Source organism: Pongo abelii, chromosome X (assembly GCF_028885655.2).
Source record: "Pongo abelii isolate AG06213 chromosome X, NHGRI_mPonAbe1-v2.0_pri, whole genome shotgun sequence".
In the NCBI taxonomy this organism is placed as follows: Eukaryota; Metazoa; Chordata; class Mammalia; order Primates; family Hominidae; genus Pongo; species Pongo abelii.
This window is the reverse complement of record NC_072008.2, coordinates 109,266,517-109,288,651: the sequence shown is the minus strand read 5'-3', so window position 1 is coordinate 109,288,651 and position 22,135 is coordinate 109,266,517. Positions and strand designations below refer to the sequence as shown.

Sequence of the window (22,135 nt, the reverse complement as noted above, 5' to 3'; positions counted from 1 at the left end):
TATTATATTTTTACTGAATTGTCAGAAGCTGAGTGTTTAATACTAGCTGGTGGGGAACCTTTGGTTGAAAGCACAGGTTACTCTAGGATAGAAAAGATGCTTAATACTTAATGTCTGTATTAGTCAAGGTTCTCCAGAGAAATAGAACCAATAAGATATCTATATATCCATATATCTTTATATATATGTATCTTTATATATATAAAGATACATATATATAAAGATATATATATATAAAGATATATATATATATATATATATAAAGATATATATATATATATATATATATATATAAAGATATTTATTTTAAGGAACTGGCGTATGTGATTCTGGATGCTTGGTGAGTCCAAAATTTGATGGGGGAGGCCAGCAGGCTTCAGACTCAGGAAAGAGTTGAAGTTAAAGTCCAAAGGCGGTGTACTGATAAACTAGGAAGAGCCAATATTACAGATGAAATCTGAAGAGTGAGCTGGCAGAATTCCCTCTTCTTTGGAGGATATCAGCTTTTTATTCTATTTAGGACTCCAGCTGACTGGATGAGGCCCACCCACACTGGGGAGGGCAATCTGCTTTACTTAGTCTGCCAATTTAAATGTAAATTTCATCCAAAAACACCCTCACGGAAACATCCAAAATAACGTTTGACCAAATATCTGGGCATTGTGACCCAGCCAAGTTGACACATAAAATTAGTCATCACAGCATACATTTGCCAGTATTTCCACTATCAGCTTTTATAAGTCATTGGTAATATACTGAAACCAGGGAGAAAAATGTCACTGAGACATTTTTCTGAAGATCATCTCCAGAAAAATGAATTACTAAAATAAAATAGTTTTGTAGCTCTTGACTTTCTGTGTGTGGGTAGATTTTAATTGTGGAGTTTTCTTTTTATATTCCCAAACAAATCTACCTTGATGAATTCTTGGATACTTGGGTGATGAGAAAAAGAGGGAGAGAGCATGTATGTATGTGCGTGTCTAGGTATGTATGAAGGTGTATATTGCTGAAGCTGCCGGGAATGTTTATTGTGAGAAAAAATTGAGGTTAATTACTGTGCATCATGTCAGTCCTATTCAGTTCTTAGCACATGTTAGGAATAAGATCGAGGAGGTGGTTGGTTTTTCGTTTTGTTTTGTTTTTTCCTCCCAGCTTTCCTTGGCCAGCATGGTTACCATGGTGACTCAGTGATTGCTATGGGATTTGGTGCAGAATGAAAATCTATTTACGATTCTTGTTTGAATCATTTACTACTGTGATAGTTGTCAGGGTTGCTTTTATAATTCTGCCACTTTGTTTAGATTTATTAATTGACATTTGACTGTTGGATATATATATATAATATATATAAGATATATAATATATAATATATATAATATATATAAGATATATAATATATATAATATATATAATATATATAAGATATATAATATATAATATATATAATATATATAAGATATATAATATATATAATATATATAAAATATATAAGATATATAATATATATAATATATATAATATATATAAGATATATAATATATATAATATATATAAGATATATAAGATATATAATATATATATATATTTGCAGGCTGGAGTGCAATGGCGCGATCGTGGCTCAGTGCAACCTCCGCCTCCTAGGTTCAAATTATTCTCCTGCCTCAGCCTCCTGAGTAGCTGGGATTACAGGCATCCGCCACCATGCCCGGCGAATTTTTGTATGTTTAGTAGAGACAGGGTTTCCCCATGTTGGCCAGGCTGGTCTCAAACTACTGACCGCAGGTGATCCACCTGTCTCAGCCTCCCAAAATGCTGAGATTACAGGCGTGAGCCACCACACTCAGCTATTTATTTATATTACTGTGATTCATAGATTCCTGTTTTGCTCAAAGATATAACATTTGTTATTATAAATATTTATTTGATGCTCAAATTATTCCAGAATTGGCCAGTAGAAGCCCCTCAAGTTGACCTCAGTCCATTTGATGCCTTCCTAGAATTCCTGGAGCATGTATTTTGCTCTCTGAGCTTATCTCTCCATAGGTAAAAAGGATGTAAGCCTATCTCCCCATAGGTAAAAAGGATGCCAACCTCGGAGCATTGCTCTGATGATTTGAAGAGTGAAAGTCTGAAAATTACAACCTACCATATGTGTAGCATCTAGTAGGCCTTAAACAAATTTTAGTTGTCCATTCCCACTTGCCTTCATTCTGTCATTGTAATGCTACTGACATTAACATAGTAGCACAGTGGCTCGTGCCTGTAATCCCAACACTTTGGGAGGCTCAGGTGGGTAGATCACTTGAGGTCAGGAGTTCGAGACCAGCCTGGCCAATATGGTGAAACCCCAACTCTACTAAAAATACAACAACAACAACAACAAAATCCAGTTAGCCAGACATGGTGGTGCACTCCTGTAATCCAAGCTACTTGGAAGGCTGAGGTGGGACGATTGCTTGAACCTGGGAGGCAGAGGTTGCAGTGAGCCAATATCATGCTACTGTACTCCAGGCTAGTTGACAGAATGAGACTGTCTCAAAAACAAAAACAAAAACAAAAACATAATAGCATGATTACCAGAGAGAATATCTGGAAATGTAACACCAAGCAGTGATAATATTATTAAACTTTATTTTTTTTTAAATATTTCATTAACAAAGATTCTATATATTTAAGTTGTACAGTGTGATGATTTGACATACCTATACATTATGTAATGATTATCACAATCAAATTATAACACATCCATCACCGCTCATGCTTTATTCTAGATTCCCAGAACTTGTTCATCTTAAAACTGAAAATTTATGCCCTTTGATCAACACCTTCCTATTTCCCTGACTTTCTAGCCTCTGGCAACCACTGCTCTATTCAGCTTCTATGAGTTTGACCTTTTAAGATTTTACATGTAAGTGAGATCATGCAATATTTTTCTTTCTGTGTCTGACTTATTTCACTGCTAATGTCTTCTAGGTTCATCCATGTTGCTGCAAATGGCGGTATTTCCTTCTTGTTTATGGCCGAATAATATATATATATATCATATGATATATTATATATCATATGATATAATATATATATCATATGATATATTATATATCATATGATATATTATATATCATATGATATATTATATATCATATGATATATATAATATGATATATTATATACATCATATGATATATTATATACACATCATATGATATATTATATACACATCATATGATATATTATATACACATCATATGATATATTATATACACATCATATGATATATTATATACACATCATATGATATATTATATACACATCATATGATATATTATATACATCATATGATATATTATATACACATCATATGATATATTATATACATCATATGATATATTATATACATCATATGATATATTATATACATCATATGATATATTATATACATCATATGATATATACATCATATGATATATACATCATATGATATATTATATACACATCATATGATATATTATATACACATCATATGATATATTATATACACATCATATGATATATTATATACACATCATATGATATATTAATACACATCATATGATATATTATATACACATCATATGATATATTATATACACATCATATGATATATTATATACACATCATATGATATATACACATCATATGATATATACACATCATATGATATATTATATACACATCATATGATATATTATATACACATCATATGATATATTATATACACATCATATGATATATTATATACATCATATGATATATTATATACATCATATGATATATTATATAAAATATGATATATTATATAAAATATGATATATTATATATAATATGATATATTATATATAATATGATATATTATATATAATATGATATATTATATATAAAATATGATATATTATATATAATATGATATATTATATATAAAATATGATATATTATATATAATATGATATATTATATATATAATATGATATATTATATATAATATGATATATTATATATATAATATGATATATTATATATATTATATATCATATGATATATATTATATATCATATGATATATCATGTATATCATATGATATATCATGTATCATATGATATATGATATATCATATGATATATATATCATATGATATATATGATATATTATATATATCATATGATATAATATATTATATATATCATATGATATATATGATATATTATATATATCATATGATATATATAATATGATATATTATATATATCATATGATATATTGTATATATACACACACACACACCACATTTTTTATATCCATTCATTCACTGATAAACAGTTAGGTTTATTCCATATTTTGGCTATTTTGAGTAATGCTGTAATGAACATGGGAATGCAGATATTCCTTCAAGATACTGATTTCATTTCCTTTGAATATATACCTTGAAATGGGATTGCTGTATTGTATGGTAGTTCAATTTTTAGTTTTTTGAAGAATCTCCATACTGTTTTCCTTAATGGCTGTACCAAGTTACTTTCCCAGCAACAGTGTACAAAAGTTCCCTTGTCTTTACATACTTGGTAACACTTGTTACCTCTTGTCTTTTTGATAATAGCCATCCTTACAGCTGTGTGGTGATATCTCCTTGTGATTTTGATTTGCATTTCCTTATGATTAGTGATATTGAGCACCTTTTCCTACACTATACCTGTTGGCCATTTTTATATCTTCTTTGGAAAATACCAATTCAGGTCCTCTGCTATTTTTTATTGAGTTGTTTGGGTTTTTTTTTCCTATTGCATGGTGTGAGTTCCTTACATGTTTTGGATATTAACTCTTTATCGGCTATGTGGTTTGCAGATATTCTCTCTCATCCCATAGGTTGCCTTTTCATTTTGTTGTTTCCTTTGCCGTGCAGAAATTTTTTAGTTTGATGTAATTCTACTTGTTTATTTTTGCTTTAGTTGCCTTTGCTTTTGGAGTAATATAAAAAAAATTGCCAAGACCCATGTCAAGGAGCTTTTTCCCTATGTCATCTTCTGGGAGGTTTACAGATTCAGATTTTATGTTTAAGTCTTTAATGCATTTGAATTAATTTTTGAATATGGTGTGAAACAATGGTCCAATTTCATTTTTTTTGCATGTGGATATTCAGTTTTCCCAACACTATTTATTGAAGACACGTTCCTTTCATCATTGTGTATTCTTGGTGCCCTTGTCAAAGATTAGTTGACCCTGTATGTGTGAACTTATTTCTCGGCTATACTCTGTTCTATTAGTCTATGTGACTGTTTTTATTATGCCAGTACCATGCTGTTTTGATTACTATATCTTTGTCCTATAGTTTGCAATCAGGGAATGTGATGCTTCCTGCTTTGTTCTTCTTTCTCAAGGTTGCTTTGGCTATTCAGGGTCTTTTGTGGTTTCTTATAAATTTTAGGATTGTATTTTCTTTTTCTATGAAAAAAGTCATGGGGGTTTTGATAGGGATTGCATCACCTCCTTGGTTAAATTTATCCAATGTGAAATAGATCTTTCACCTACTTGGTTAGATTTAATCCTAAGTATTTTATTCTTTCTGATTCTATTGTAAATGGGATTGACTTCTTTTTCACATAGTTTGTTGTTAGAGTATAGAAACACAACTGATTTTTGTATGTTCATTTTGTATCCACAGTTTTACTGAATTCATTCATCAATTCCAACAGTTTTTGGTGGAGTCTTTAGGGTTTTATATGTAGAAGATCATGTCATGTGCAAACAGATCATTTAACTTATTCTTTTCTGATTTAGATGCTTTTCATTTCATTCTCTTGCCTAATTTCTCTGGCTAGGATGTCCAGTGTTAAGTTGAATAGAAGTGGTGAGAGTGGACATCCTTACCTTGTTACTGATCTTAAAGGAAGCTTTCAGCTTTTCACCATTGAATATAATGTTAGCTGTGGTCTTGTCAGATATGGGTTTTGTGTCTGTATGTTGAGGCTCATTTCTTATATACCTAATTTGCTGAGAGTTTTTATCCTGAAAGGATGTTGAATTTTGCTGAATGCCTTTTATTCATCTATTGAGATGAACATATGGTTTTTGTTGTTAATTCCATTAATGTCATTTATAGATTTGGATATATTGAGTCACCCTTGCATCCCAGGTATGAATCCCACATGATCATATTGAATGATCTTTTTAATGTGCTATTTAATTTGGTTTGCCAGTATTTTGTTGAGGATGTTTGCATCTATGTTCATCAAGAATATTGGCCTGAAATTTTCTTTTCTTGTAGTGTCCTTGTCTGGCTTTGTTACCAGGGTGATACTGGCCTTGTAAAATGAATTTGGAAGTATTCCCTCCTCTTTAATTTTTGGGAAGAGTTTGAGAAGAATTGGCATTAGTTCTTTAAAAGTTTGGTAAAAATTAGCAGTGAACCATCAGGTCCTGGGCTGTTCTTTGATGGGATACTTTTTATTACTGATTCAATCCCCTTGTTGGTCAGTTCATATTTTCATATTTTCTACTTTTTCATTGTTTAGTCTTGGTAGGATGTATGCATCTAGGAATTTATCCACTTCTTCCAGGTTACCCAATTTTTTTGCCATATAGCTGTTCACTTCTCTTCACACTGTTCTTCTTCTCTTTTGAGGTAGTCTTTTATGAGCCTTTGTATTTCTGTGATGTCAGTTGTAATATCTCCTCTTTCATTTCATATATATATATATATTTTTTTTTTTTTTTTTTCGAGACAGAGTCTTGCTCTGTCACCCAGGCTGGAGTGCAATGGCACGATCTCGGCTCACTGCAATCTCCACCTCCCGGGTTCAAGTGATTCTCATGCCTCAGCCTCTCAAGTAGCCTCTCAAGGGATTACAGGTGTGCACTATCACGCCAGCTAATTTTTGTATTTTTTATGGAGACGGAATTTTGCCATGTTGAGCAGGCTGATCTTGAACTCCTGGCTTCAAGCTATATGCCCGCCTCAGCCTCCCTATGTGCTGGGATTACAGGCATGAACCACCATGCCGGGCCCATTTCTAATTTTATTTATCTGAGCCATCTGTCTTTTTTACTTTGTTAGTCTTGCTAAAGTTTTGTTGAATTTTGTTTAATCTTTTCATAAAACCCACTCTTACTGTTGATCTTTTCTATCGTTTTTCTCATCTCTTATTTCAGTTATTTCTGATCTGGTCTTTATGATTTCATTCCCTCTACTAACTTTGGGCTTAGTTTTTTTTTTTTTATTTTTCTAGTTCCTTGATGTATAACATTAGGTGGTTTATTTGGAATCTTCTTCTCTTTTGATGTAGACATTAATTGCTATAAACTTCTCCCTTAGAACTGATACTGCCACAACTCATAAGTTTTGGTATGTTTCCATTTTGGTGTGTTTCCATTTCTATTTGTCTCAAGGTATTTTAAAATTTCCCTTTTAATTTCTTTACTGGCCCATTGGTTGTTTAGGACAATGTTGTTTAATTTCCATATTTTTATAAAATTTCTGAAATTCCTTCTGCTATTGATTTCTAGTTTTATACTATTGTGGTAAAAAAATACACTTGGTATTATTTTAATGTTGAATTTGTTAGGACTTCTTTTGTTGCCTAACATATGATCTATCCTCCAGAATACTCCATATGTGCTTGAGAAGAATGTATATTCTGCTGAGGTACAAAGCACAGGTATGCATGAAAGGACTATGGCTCTGGTATTTGGTGCAGTAATGTACCTGATGTCTGGGGTGCTGCCACCCCTGCTGTTGTGTTATGGCAATATGTAAGGTGAAAATTCTCATGAAGTAGCTAGAGAGCCAAGAATGGGAGCACAGATGCACACAAAGTTAGAGAGACTCTGTCATTAGGGGAAGGTCTCGTTCTCTGTGGCATCTGAGCTAGCACCTTGGGTTGGGTCATGCATAGCGAGGACTTGGTTCTTGAGCCTGGAGTGTGGACTAGCTCATTATGGCAATGGCTCTGGTGTCTGAGTCATCAGTGGGCCCAGTGTAGCCACAGAGCCTGGGTCTGGAGTTTGATCACTCGCAAAGAGGTTATGGCTCTATGTTAAGGAATGCTCAGGGTTGGAAGAGGTGGTGGTTCCTTTCCTGAAGCAGCTCAATGGGGTGGCCACTTCTTGTGGAGAGGGAGAGGTATGCAGCTGTGTCTCCCTCTCTGGATTTCCCTGGTAGGAATGGCTGCTGGTTACCTCAGTGGCAAGGGATACTGGTGTCCTCTGTGGAGCACTCCTCTGGGTACCACGACAGTTCCCTGTGCATGGATGACATGGCACCTTTCTTCTTTGCTCATAGCTGTCTCCTGGTGTCTCAAGTATGCTGTTCTCACCAGAAATACTTTCTCTGTGGGTAATCTCCTTTTTTTCCTCCATTGTGCTGCTGTAGATTTTTTACTGGACCCTTGAGCCCTTTCTGGTCTATTTTGGTTTGTGAATAGATGTTTGTATTTGTTTTTGTTGGGGGATGAAGGCTGATATCTCCTACTCCACCATCTTGGTCAGTTTCTTTTTTTTTAATTTTTGAGACTTTTCTTTATAGTTCCTCCTAAAGTAAAATATGATATTCTTTTGTTGCATGATTTTATCTATAGATGCCTACTTTATGGAAAAGAAGAAAAAAATAATTATGAGAACAAATACATGTTCACATCTCATCAGTGGGACCCGCCATATATGCCTCCTTGTTATGTGTATTTTCTTTCAGACTTGCTCAAACAGACACACCGTGTTCTGTGGTGGACAGGTCTATGCAAACCTACCCCCTAAAGTCCAAGGAAGCTGAGAGGCCAAAGAAAGAGGCTGATAAATCCAGTTTCTTAGGAAGAAACATGTAATAGGGACTAACAAACAGAAGCTATGTCTGTGCCTCACACAGTGGTGAGACAAGATGGTGGATTCCCACCTAATTACCCTCCAAATCCAGGGCTTACATACCATAAGGAAAGGGTATACATGATTCAGAAGAAATGTGTAGGCAAATTGAAGTACAATAACATCAAGATTGTTTTGACCTAAGGGCAAGAATTATGGTAAGTATGTATGTACTCTTACACAAGGAACAATAGATAAACTGGAAATTTTTAGAGGCTTTCCTGGAACTGAGGTTAATCAGAAGTAAATATGGCAGATTAGCATCCAAGATAGAGTAACTTTAGCCTCCACATACCCATTTTCTCAGTTTATATGTTGCAGGGAGCACTAACAGAATCTGCAGATAATATTTACTGTCACTTTTTAAATCTAAAGAAGTGTCCAAAGTCTTAGAGTTTCCCAGGTGCCATCTAGCCCCAAGTAATGAACATGAAACATCTTTCCATTTGTCCATGCTTAGTTTTCCATCTTTCATTTACACTATTACTCATTACATTGTTATACTTGTACATCTGGAACCTAATCTGGAAAATCTTGGTGCAAAAAGGCAGTGATTTCTGGAATTTAGTTTTCATGTGTCCACACTACTACACAAATCCCTTGGTTGGTTTAGGGAGGCATCCTATTTAGAACCTGACCTGATTTTGTGTTATAAGTGCTGGGCGTGTGTATCTTTTCCATTCCTTTTATTATGTTTAATTGCACAAGGAAAGTACTTTAAGAGTGTTTTAATGTGCATATATTAATTGTTCCTGGGCCCTGGGCTGAGTGAGACTCTGACTCAACTTGTACCCCGAACCCACTGTGTCAGGATTCTCCCCTTCCAGAGGCTATGATGCTGAGCCCTGGGTGGTTTCATGCATTCTCTCCCCCTTTCCATCCCTTGTGGAAGTCACTGCTTGGCTAACTAGGTGGCTAAACAGAGGAGCCTACTTTCAATTTAAGGGGATGTATTTGGGAGAATACCGAGAGAGACATTGTGTTTGTGCATTTTGAGTTGCTATAAAGGAATAATACCTAAGGCGAGGTAATTCATAAAGAAAATAAGTTTATTTGGCTCACAGTTCTGCAGACTGTACAAGAAACATGGTGCCAGCATCTGTTTCTGGAAGCTTTTACTCATGGTAGAAGGCAAGGGGAGGTGGCATCATGTCACATGGCAAGAGAGGAAACAATAGAGAAAAGAGGAGGTGCCTGGCTCTTTTTAACAATCAGATCTTATGGTAACTAATGGAGCCAAAACTCAATCATTACCACAAGGATAGCACCAAGCCATTCATGAGGGATCTGCCCCCATGACCTAAACACCTCCCACCAGGCCCCACCTTGAGCATTGGAGATCACATTTCAACTTGAGATTTGGAGGAGACAAATATCCAAAGTGTATCCAGCATGTTATGAAACTACTTTCATTTCATTTTCATTTCATGACCTTCACTAAAATCCTAGGAAGAAGAGACATTGTCTGACAGCAAAATGTAAGGTTCATTTGAGAAACATGCTTGTCCTTTCCCTGGGCATTTGTAATTTCGCTGAAGCTACTCAGTTGGGGCTGTAATTTCCCTGATGCTGCTCAGCTTTTCCTGAAGCTATCATGTGGATAGATTGATACATTAGTTTTGTGACAACCATATTACCTAGTTCCTTTGGCTTAGGGATGTTCCTCATTCTGATGCTAAGCCATTTTCCTATGGGAAGGACTGGATATTTTTTTTTTTATTATTTTTCTCACTTCCAAACCTAACATGCTTTTGTTGGAAAATGCACAAAAGGAAAAATATCATTAGAAACCCTAAAAATTCTATTACTCATGGATAAGAACTGTTAACTTTTGAATATTGCTATGGTTTGAATGTCCCTTCCAAAACTCATATTAAAATTTTATTGACATTATAACAGTGTTGAGAGGTGGGGCCTTTGAGAGGTGATTAGGTTATGATAGCTCTAGCCTCATGAATGAATTAATGCCATTATTGTGATAATAAGCTTCTAATAAAAGAATGACTTCAGCCTGATTTTCTCTGTCTTCTGCACTCACTTCTGCTTTCCACACTTCCATCATGGGATGACCCTTGCCAGATGCCAGCACTGTGCTGTTGGACTTGCCAGCCTTCAGAACAGTGAGAAATACATTTCTTTTCTTTATAAATTATCCAGTCTCTGGTATTCTGTTATAGCATCAGAAAATGGACTAAGAGAAATAAACATTTTTCCAGAAGTTTTACTATGCAAATGTAACTATACTTGAAACAAAAATCAGATAATATCCTACTTACAGCTTTATAAACTGCCTTTTTATGAAAAACATATTTTGAAGGTCAATCTATATCAATCAATGTAAATCCACATAATAACAAAAATGGCCATAGAAACAGTAATGGTCTATTCAGGTACAATAATAATAATAATAATAATAGCTAATGTTTATTGTGATTTCCTCAATGCCTGATACTGTTGCAGGTGCTAAACATATACTTAATCATTTAATCCTCACCACATTATATGATGAGGTACTGTTGTTGTCTGACTTTAAACATAAGGGAACTGAGGCATAGTGAGGGCAGGGCTAGCAAGTGCTGAGACTTCAATTTGAACACAGACAGTGTGGCTCCTGAGCTCCTACATCTAATCGGTATATGCCACTGCCTCATATGAGAACACCAACCTTATTTTTTATCAGAATAAAGCAAAATATATGAAATTAAGATACTACGTTTTCCACCATTTGACTAAGCAGAGATTTAAAATATTGAAAAAATGAATGTGATTTGGAATTTGGGGAAATGTGTCCTGGAATACTGTGGAAGGGGCTGACCAGCATCTTGTCTCCCTTCCTGTTTCTCAAAAGATGTTCCTATTATGAGTAGAGGGGCTTTGCTGTAGGTGGAGCAGAGAATGGTTATGTTTCCCAGTGATTTTATTCTTTTGTATATTTATAAGACCAATAGGTGTTTATTACAGTTAAAAAAGTGAAAACATAGGACATAAAATAAAATAACCATTCCTCAAACATAATACCTAAAGATAAGACCTGCTAATGTTTTCATCTGCATTATTTTCTTAGAAGTTTTCTCATGTAGGAATGTATATACTTATGCATGTATGGATGCATTTATATATTTATATGAAAGAGATAAGATCTCATTTTAGTTTTTTAACCTGCCTATGTCAATATAGTGGGTTGGATAATATCCTCCAACAATATATGTCCAAGCCTTAGCCCTTAGTACCTGTGAATGTGATATTATTTGGAAATAGAGTCATTGCACATATAATTTAGGATCTCAAGATGAGATGATTCTGGATTTAGTGTGGGCCCTAAATCTAATGACTGGTGTCCTTGTAACAGAGAGGACGGGGAGGTTTAACATACACAGGAAAGAAGCTCATGTGAAGAAGGAGGCAGAGATTGGAGTTATGCTGCCATAAGCCAGGGAAAGCTGTGAGTCATCAGAAGCTGGAAGAGGCAAGAAAAAAATTATCCTCCCAAGCCTTCATAGGGAGTGTGACCCTGTCAAAACCTTGACATCAGGCTTCTGGTCTCCAGAACTGTAAGAAAATAAATTTCTGCTGTTTAAAGCCACAAATTTTGTGGTAATTTGTTGTGGCAACCCTAGGAAACTAATATACTCACTAACAACATCTAAACAATATCTAAATGTCAATAATATCTAAAATGTCATTAATTGTAAATAAACACCAGTCTATGTCTTATATTGTTATGGCTGTAAGGATAGTAATATCAGTGACACATTAAAGAAATTTTTAAATTGACTAAAATTTCTTGTACCAAGTGATTTTTATATGTATTGAGTCATTCACTGCTCATAGCTCCCTTATGAGATAGATATTGTGGCTAATCTCTGTTTTATAGACGAAAAACTGAGGGACAGAGAGAATGACTTTGCCCAAGACTACACAGTTAGGGAGTAGGTCAGCTTGGATTTGTGTCCAGTACATGTTTCTCCAGAGCCTGGAAGCTGTCACAAATTTGTTAAGTGAAAGCAGTCTGCACAGTGAGCATATTTTAGGAGGTCATTAAAAGTAATACTAAGTATTTTAATATAGTTACACATTTATGCAAACACTGGACCTAGTGACAAAAGGTGGTTTGTGATCCTGGAGAGCCTGTTCGTTGTAATCAAGGAATAGAAGCCATGGTAGGAGGATAAGGAGTCAATAAAGTGAACGATGTTAACAGAGACTGTAGAGAACTGTTTTTGGTACCTTGAATTTGAAGCGGGGGTAGGGAGAGACAGAGAGGGAATGAATTAAATATCCTATTGCTGAATGGGTAATAAGGGGTTAAGGAGGGATATTTTAAAATCTTCAATTCCTGTAAACTTAAGTACATTCAAAAATTAATGTAAAGGAGCTCTCTAATCTCAGATGTAACCTTGAAGTTGCCCACGTATTTATTTCCCTACTACCATCTCATTAAGGAGTTAATGAAACACCTCCATTGGAATACTATGGGCTTTGAGTGCAATACAGATTTAGTTATTAGTTATTAAACGTGGGAAAACTGTGTGAAAGAAATGCTCATAACTCTTGGACTTTTACCTCTCAGGGAGGCAGCAGGCAGCTGAAATTCTGGCGTGCTGTGGCTGGATAATGCATGATCTGAGGACCCCTATACTGATGACTGTGGATGGGGCCACATTTTTTTCTGCAAATATATTCATATACTGAGCAGTCAGGAGCAGCCCTTAGGCAAATACCACACCTTGCTTCTCTGCTGTGACTGATATCTGAGCTCACCAGGTGAGTTCAAAAACATGCCCATGTTCCCAGCATTGGGAACTGGGTCTGCTGAAAGGCCTGATGTTGGCCAGCTTTTATGAGATTATGAAGCACCCAAGAATGTAGAGAACATTCTGTTTCTAAAACTTTGAACTCAAGGCATATCAGAGAGAGATTTGCCTTCCTTATATGGATGTCTGTGTTCTCATTAGGAGAGAAACAATGAAAAATAACTTTTCACAATGCCTGCCTTAGCCTTGAGGCTCAGCCAGCCCCCATTTCTGTGTCTCAGCATTTAAAGGGCCATTGAAGTCCCACTCCATGCTATATACTCTCAAGAGGTTTTCTCATTAACCCCTCAGGACAGCTCTGTAAGGATGGTATGGTCAGTCCCATTTCACAGATAACCAGGCTCAGACTCACAGAGTCTAAATCACCTAAAGTGGCAGGACTGGAATGAGGTTCCATCTCTCACCCTCCCTAGAGGACCCTGAGCAGCCTCCCTTTTAGAAGATGGGCATCCAGGGATTGAGAAACAGATTCCATTGCCCTGCTATTATGGCCTCATGCATCCTCACTCCACAGCCCCTCTGGGTGATGAAGAAGACAGAGAGATGATATCCTGCCCCTTGTGCCGAGAGACCTGGTTGTTGGGCTGCATGAATTGGCTGATCCCTGAAGTGGTGAGTGGGCTCAGTCAGAAGCTCAGGTGTTGGCCTTGGGACGGGTGAGCAGGAGAGAAGGAAAGTAACATGCACTGAACTACTGAAAGCAAATGCACTCTATATTTCATCTCTTTTAATCTTTTTGTTTTTGTCTGTTTTGGTAGAAACAGTGTCTCACTATGTTGCCCAGGCTTGTCTTGAATTCCTGACCTCAAGTGATCCTCCCACATCAGCCTTCCAAAGTGCTGGGATTACAGGCATGTACCACCTCACCTGGCCTCCTTGAATCTTAATTGCTATCCAAGGTACCCATTATTCAGATGAGGGTGCTGCCTTTAGGGGAGTTTTTGTGAATCGAGGAGAAAACTTTATCTCCTGACCAGCTGCTAACTCTGGAATACTCTAAAGTTTTATCATTTTCTCTTGATGCCTCCAGGTCTCTGAATGCTCTAATCTCCCTCCTGGCTGACAGTATGGGCTCCCCAGGTATTTTCCAAAGTTTTTTCTTTTTAAATTATGACATGTATAATTTTTTAAGTCTCATTATGGAAATTTAAAATGCTTTCTAAATGAAAAATAAAAACCCAGTACCAATTGTATTAAAACAAGGGAGAAAATATTTTCAAACTACATCTCAGATATTGGGTTGGTGTCTGTGATTTGTGAAACATAGTCAGTAACAAAATGATTGGCAACAATTTCAACAGATAATTCAAATAAGTATATACGTGAACAGTAAATATTAAAAAACACACAAACCACAAGAACTAATGAGATGCAAATATTTTAAAATCCTGAGAATTTATAATAAGTGGAAACAACAAGATACAAAAGATGAGGACGTGATTGCACATTTGGAACAGACAATGTGTGTGTGTGTGTGTGGGGGGGTGGGTGAACGTGTTCATGTGTACCTCACAGGGACACATCTGGAGAGTACGCACCATCCTAGGGACAGTAGACCCCTTGGAATCAAGGAGTGGGAGTTGGACCAGTGAGAGTGCAGATTAATTTCAATTTATGAATGTATTCATATATTGTTTAAAATTCAGTATTTGAGAATAAAAATATTTTGATAAAAATTTGAACACACAAGACAGTTTTGTACTGATTGTCAAAGATAATATGCACATATTTTCATTAATTTGAAAAAGAATTCATTATGTTATATTATGAAAGAAATAAAAAATTTAATTGAATCTGTGTGTGTGTGTCCTCTAGCTCTATCACCCCATATACACACTCACAGATGTAGCATTATCTTTAATTCAGACGGGAGCTGTAACCAATCTGAGTTTTATATATCCTAGAACATGATGAATACAAGGAGATTGCTATCATTAGATCAATAATTCAAAAAAACCTGTGGCTGATATAGTGAAGCTAACTTCCAACCTCAATCCCTCTCCCTTCCCTGCTGAGCCTCTGGTCTGACTCTCAATGCTGCAATCCTGTCTTTGGCTACCAGGAGGCATCACAGCTATCTCCATGTCTTTTGTTCTTTTATTAATGAAAAGGGAGTACATTTTGCTAAGAGTAACAAATGTTATGAAGTGATTTGTTTACTCTGACACCAGTTCTATTTGGAAAATTCACATATTAAAGCAGATTTATTTGCTGTTGACCCCAAATCTACATCATATTCGTTAATTTATCTCTTCCCTCCACGGTGTAGGTTGAGGTGTCCATAAAGTGGATAGGTTCCTCCCAGAGAGCAGGGTGTTCATTCTTCATTACTGCACCCCTGTACAGGCTTCCCAGGCCTTCTCCCAACCCCTCTCAGTCATCCTCTCTCCTGGACACTATGAACAAGCTGCCCAGGTCCTATATCAGTGACCCATCCACTCTCAGCCACCTCCTGCCTGCTCTGCACTGACCAATGACGACTGGTGACTGCCAAGATGCAGTAAAGCTACCTGGTGTTTCATGGCATGGATTTCTTGGAGCATATGTTTTTACAGTCTTGTTTTTTACCCCTATCATTTTTTTTTTCCTTCCCAGTATGGGCAAGTGGATTTGGGTCTGCTCAGAGGCATGACGTTGAACAGCTTTTATGAGATTAGAAAACACCCAAGAATGTAGGAACATTCTGTCTCTAAAACTTTGAACTCAAGGCATATCAGAGAGAGATTTGCTTTCCTTATATGGATGTCTGTGTTCTCATTAGGAGAGAAACAATGAAAAATGACTTTTCACAATGCCTGCCTTAGCCCTGAGGCTCAGCCAGCCCCCACTTCTGTGTCTCAGCATTTAAAGGGCCATTGAAGTCCCACTCCATGCTATGTATTCTCCACAGGTTTTCTCATTAACCCCTCAGGACAGCTCTGTAAGGATGGTATGGTCAGTCCCATTTCACAGATGACTAACTCAGGCTCACAGAGTCTAAGTCACCTCCCCAGGTAAGTGGCAGGATTGGAATGAGGTTCCATCCTTCACCCTCCCTAGAGGACCCTGGGCAGCTTCCCTTCTAGAAGATGGGCTTCCAGGGCTTGAAAAATGGCCAAATTCCACTCCCCTGCTATTGTGGTCCCACGGGTCCTCCACTCCACAGCCCGTCTGGGTGATGAAGATGACAGAGGAGGTGAAATCTTGTCCTTTGTACCAAGAGACCTGGGTGTAGGGCCACATGAGTTGGCTGATCCCTGAGGTGGTGAGTGGGCTCAGGCAGAAGCTCAGGTGTTGGCCTTGGGACAGGAGAGCTGGAGAGAAGGAAAGTAACATGCACTGAACTACTGTAAGCCAATGCACTTTATATTTTATCTCCTTTAATCTTTTTTTTTTCTTTTTTTGGTAGAGACAAGGTCTTGCTGTGTTGCCCAGGCTTGTCTTGAATTCCTGGCCTCAAGAGATCCTCCCTCCATAGCACTGGGATTACAGGCATGAACCACCTCACCTGGCCTCCTTTAATCTTAACTGCTATCCGAGGTACCCATTATTATGACCATTATTCAGATCAGGGTGCTGCCTTTAGGGGAGTTTTTGCGAATCCAGGAGAAACTTTGTTATCTCCTGACCAGCAGCTAACTCTGGAATACTCTAAAGATTTATCATTTTCTCTTGATGCCTCCAGGTCTCTGAATGCTCTAATCTCCCTCCAGGCTGACAGTACGTGCTCCCCAGGTGTTTTGCAATGTTTTTTCTTTTTCAATTATGACATGTATAATTATTAAGTCCCATTATGGAAATTTAAAACATTTTCCAAATGAAAGATAAAAACCCAGTAACCATTGTATTAAAACAGGGGAGAAAACATTTTCAAACTACATCTCAGATGTTGGGTTGGTGTCTGTGATTTGTGAAACATACTCATTAACAAAACAATTGGCAATGATTTCAACAGAAAATTCAAGTAAGTATATACATGGACAATAAACATATTAAATATGCAAAAACCACAAGAACTAATACGATGCAAATATTTTAAAATCCTGATAAATTATAATAAGTGGAAATGACAAGATGAGAACTGTGATTGCAGTTTTGGAGAAGACAGTGTGTGTGTGTGTGGGTGGGGGGGGCGGCGAACGTGTTTATGTGCATCTCACAGGGACATGTCTGGAGAGTATGCGCCATCCTAGGGACAGCAGACCCTTTGGGGTCAGGGGGCAGGAGTCAGGTCTGTGAGAGATGCAGGATAAAATTCCTATTTTTGAGTATAATTTTGCATATTTTTTGAAACTTTATATTAAGGAGAAGAGTATTTTGATAAAAACTTGAACACAAAAAATCCTTATGAAGAGATTGACAAAAGAATTGTATACATGTATTCACTAATTTGTGAAAACATTCAATGTATTCGATTTTATAGTGAAACAAAATAGATAAAAATTGAATTGACTGTGTTTCTACATGTGTGTGTGTTTGTATCTGTGTCTCCTCCAGCTAAATTACTCCAAATACACACTCACAGGTACAGTTTTACCTTCAATTTAGAGGTTGGTGGTCTAGAACTAATCTTGCTTTTAGATATACAGGAAAATGAAAGATACAGAGAGATTGCTACCATTAGGTGAATAATTCCAGAAAACTTTGGCTGATACTGAAGTTTTCAGCCAAGCTCCCAACCTCCATCTGTCCCTTCCAGTTGATGAACCCCCTAGTCTGAAACTCTCAGAGCTGCAATCCTGACTCTGGCCTGAAGTGATATCTAACTCCATTATTATTTTCCTTTTTCTAATGAAAAAAAGTACATTTTTCAAAGAGTGGCAAATGTCTTGGAATTGTTTGTTTACTGTAAGTTTTCTTTGGAAAATCACATGTATATTAAAGCAGGTCCATTTGCTGTTGACCCTAAATCCACATCTCATTCATTGATTTATTTCTTCCTTTGTTAGTGCAGGTTGAGGTGTCCATACTGTAGAGGTGTCCATACTGTGTGTAGAACACACCTCCCAGGGTGTAGGGTGTTCACTCTCCATTACCCCACACCTGTACAGGCTTCCCAGACCTCCTCTCAGGCATCCCCTCTCCGGGACGCTATGGACACAGCCGTCCAGACCCCATTCCAGTGCCCCCATTCTCTTCCACTCACCTCCCACTGCCCTGGTTTTTGCTACACCAGCCTGCTAAGGACTGCCAAGGCTCGCTCCTCGTACATGGTGTTTCATTGTATAGACTCCATTGAGTACACGTTTTTGCAGTGGTCTTTTACACCTGTCAATTTTTTTCTGGAAGAATTAGAATCATTCTGTCCATAGGTTCATAGACTGGGTTTTAGTGGAGGGTATTTTATTTTTTTGCTCATTGCGTAAACGTCTTTGTAGAGGTTTGACTATGAAGGTACGTTGGTGCCCCCTCGTGACAGAAGCCTGAACTGCAGCTTTTACGTCTGAGCAGGAAGGTGGGAAGGAGCAGTTTGGCCCAAGCCCACTCTATGGAGTTTTCTGGAAGTCTGGATGGAAAATGGAGCAATTCCAGGCTAAAAGAATATTTATGGCCTCCAAACAAAGTGCAGCCTCTCACTATGCTGAGGAGAAGCCTTTATGTGGGAGCAAGAAAAAGATTATTTTTATTTGTATGCTTTGAGTCCTCTGCAAAAATAGCTGTAGATGGATGTGAGCAAAAATGGATCCTGGCTACTGATGATCTTTGTAACTTGCCTTTGACTTTATTATGATAATTTTTCCATGAAAATACATGTCTACCATAACATTTTAAATTACTTTACAACATAATTTTAGTTTTTATTTTTGCCATCAACTGGATGTTTCATCATATGGATGGTACCACATTTATTTCACTTTGAGATAAAAATGTAGTTCCTTTACCATGTTTTATTATAAACAGTAGCAAACATAACATCTTTGCTCACATATATGCAAATATATTTGTAAGAATTTCTTTATGAGCTTGTCAAAATACTCTTTTATTATGAAATCTATAAAGTTTTATGTTAACACAATACATGATAACATTATTACTCATATATATTCCTACTAATATGGTATGTAAGTGTCTGCTCACACACTGGAAATAATGTTGATTATTGCTAACTGGTTAGGCAAGAAATCATCTCTCATCATTGTATTCATTATAACTTATTTTTACTGCCTCCTAGAATTCCATCCTATGGAGGTGACATAATCAATTTTCACAACCCTATGTTATTCAGAGTGTCCTGATATTTCCTTTTATCTACACTGGCATCTTTTCAAGGTCTGTGCTCTGCTGAAGGGCACAGTTCCTGTGGCTGTTTGCACTGAGCTGAATGTGTCTTCTTGGAACACAGCAAACTGTCTTAGAAAAATTCTAGTATTGTGATAATAGAACCCAATTAGCGCATGAGTGTGGGGGAGTGTGTGTGAATGTGCGCAAGTGTGTGTGTGCTGACAACCACACTTGCCTCTGCTTCCTTCTGCCTCTTAATGGTTTTGCATCCTGTTTGATCTCCCTTTCTAAATTCAGGTCTAGCAGTGAAGAGAAGGTATTGTTAGGATGGCAGTCCTTATAACCAGACCCTTATCAACATCCTTCACTACATCCTGAAGTTAAACTTTTAAAAAGGAAATTGTTGGTGCTTAGTGTATGCACCTATGTAACCTTTTGATAAGTATTGTCATGCTGACACCCAGAATGTTAGTGCTGTTTAGGCTCCCCAAAGTGGAACAACGTGAAAAAGTTTGGAGAGGGGTGAGGAAAGAAATAATGCTGGCATCCTGTCACAGAGGGAAGGCCCGGGACCCTGTTGTGGTCCCACTCTCAAGCCATCACAACATTTGGAAGACATGAAAATGATCAGACCTGAATTAGACTTCAGGTGGCATGTGGGGTGGGGGAAAGGTCATTGGAGGAACACAGGACGTAGAGTCAGGGCTGGGATACAGCTACAGCTTTATGTACATTCGTGTTTATATAAGACATGTGCATCAAGGCCTTTTTATGAAAAATTTTGGTCATTCCTGTGGTACAATAGAAGCCTTGGCCAATAGTTTTTAAACAAATTTCTTGCAATATTATTTATAGACAATAGAACCCATTCATTTTAAGGTTGGTGATTTTTATTAAATGTATAGAGTTGTACAACCATCACCATAATTGAGTTTTAGAAATTTCAATTGCCCCCAAAACTCCCATTGTGCTTCAATGCAGTTAAACCTGCACCTATCCTCAGCTCTTGGAACCACAGTTATGCTTTGTGTGTCTGTGGATTTGTTCATCATGGACATTCATATAAATGGAATCATGCAGTATTTGGTCTTTTGCACCTTTCACTTAGCATGATGTTTTTAGGGTTCATGCGTATTGTAGCATGTAGCAGAATTCATTCATTTTTTAAAGGCTGAATAATATTCTATTCTAAGGATATACCACATTTTGTTTATCCATCTGTCTATTGATGGTCATTTAGATGATTTCTGCTTTTGCCTGTTACGAGTGATGATGTTATATACGTTTATGTACGAGTTTTTTATGTAGACATAGGTTTTCATTTTTCTTGGCTATGTACCTAGGAGTGGGATTTCTGGGTCATGTGGTAACTCTCTTTATTCATCTGAGGAACTGCCAGATGACTTTCATAACACTGACAGTCTTGAGGAGTACAGGCTCAGTCTGTTGCTTCTCTTGTGATTTGACTGTGGTTACAGATTTTGAGAAGGAATACCACTAGTTCCGGTGCCCTTCTTGTCACATCATATCTGGGAGTATACGATGCCTGCATGCTGTCACTGGTGATGTTAACCTTCATCATTTGGTTAAGGATGGTGTTTGTCATGTTTCTCCAGTGTACAGTAACTATTTTTCCTGTACCTAGAGAGCATATGGAGAGAAGAAGGAAAACACACATTTCTAATTTCACTGTGAGTCAGTGTCATTTCTATGTGGTGGAATGAACACCCTGCTGGGCCTGGGGGAGGGAAGAAAGCGGTTCTACCATTTCCATCCAACTGAGTCATGGACCCTATGAGTGGAGTTTGGGGTACAGGGATGAAGTCATCACTCACCCCATTTCTTACTGTTTCATAGTTTTTCCTACCTCCTATTTCCCCCCCACCCTGTTATATATGACAGAAATATGTTTCCTTTGCGCTCCTGAGGGGCTTGATGAAAACCTCATACTATGTCTGCTGGACAGGACACTGGAGCAAGAGATACTGGAGATCTCTCTGCATCCTGGCACCAAACCCAAACCAGTAACTCTGGGACATTCTTGACTCGGGTAAGTCACTTCTCCTGCTAGCCTCCCTTAGAAAGTGCATATTTCTGTTATGTGGGAGCTTCATTGCTGTGTGGTAGAGTGATGGTGAGGCACACAGAAGCAAGTAGAGATGGAGCGCCTGGTGGGTGAGCCAACACCCAGGGCACAGGCTCCAGGACTTGTGCTGCTTGATTCACCCTTCTCATGG

The 22,135-nt window shown here is 37.0% G+C and overlaps 1 protein-coding gene across 24 annotated transcripts in view; it reads left to right on the top strand.

Annotated features, from left to right (window-relative positions):
* The window catches only part of LOC129053009 (uncharacterized), a 160,525-nt gene that overhangs the window by 120,525 nt on the left and 17,865 nt on the right, over positions 1 to 22,135 (top strand). For 10 of the 24 annotated variants that reach the window (XR_010138999.1, XR_010138994.1, XR_010138995.1 and 7 more), the window contains 5 exons: positions 13,454 to 14,309; positions 14,456 to 14,596; positions 14,728 to 14,777; positions 16,588 to 16,690; positions 17,086 to 21,948. The gene's annotated coding sequence lies outside the window, so the exon portion shown is untranslated. The remainder of the gene's footprint in view (positions 1 to 13,453; positions 14,310 to 14,455; positions 14,597 to 14,727; positions 14,778 to 16,587; positions 16,691 to 17,085; positions 21,949 to 22,135) is intronic. The other 14 variants (XR_010139000.1, XR_010139010.1, XR_010139009.1 and 11 more) reach the window with 12 other exon arrangements.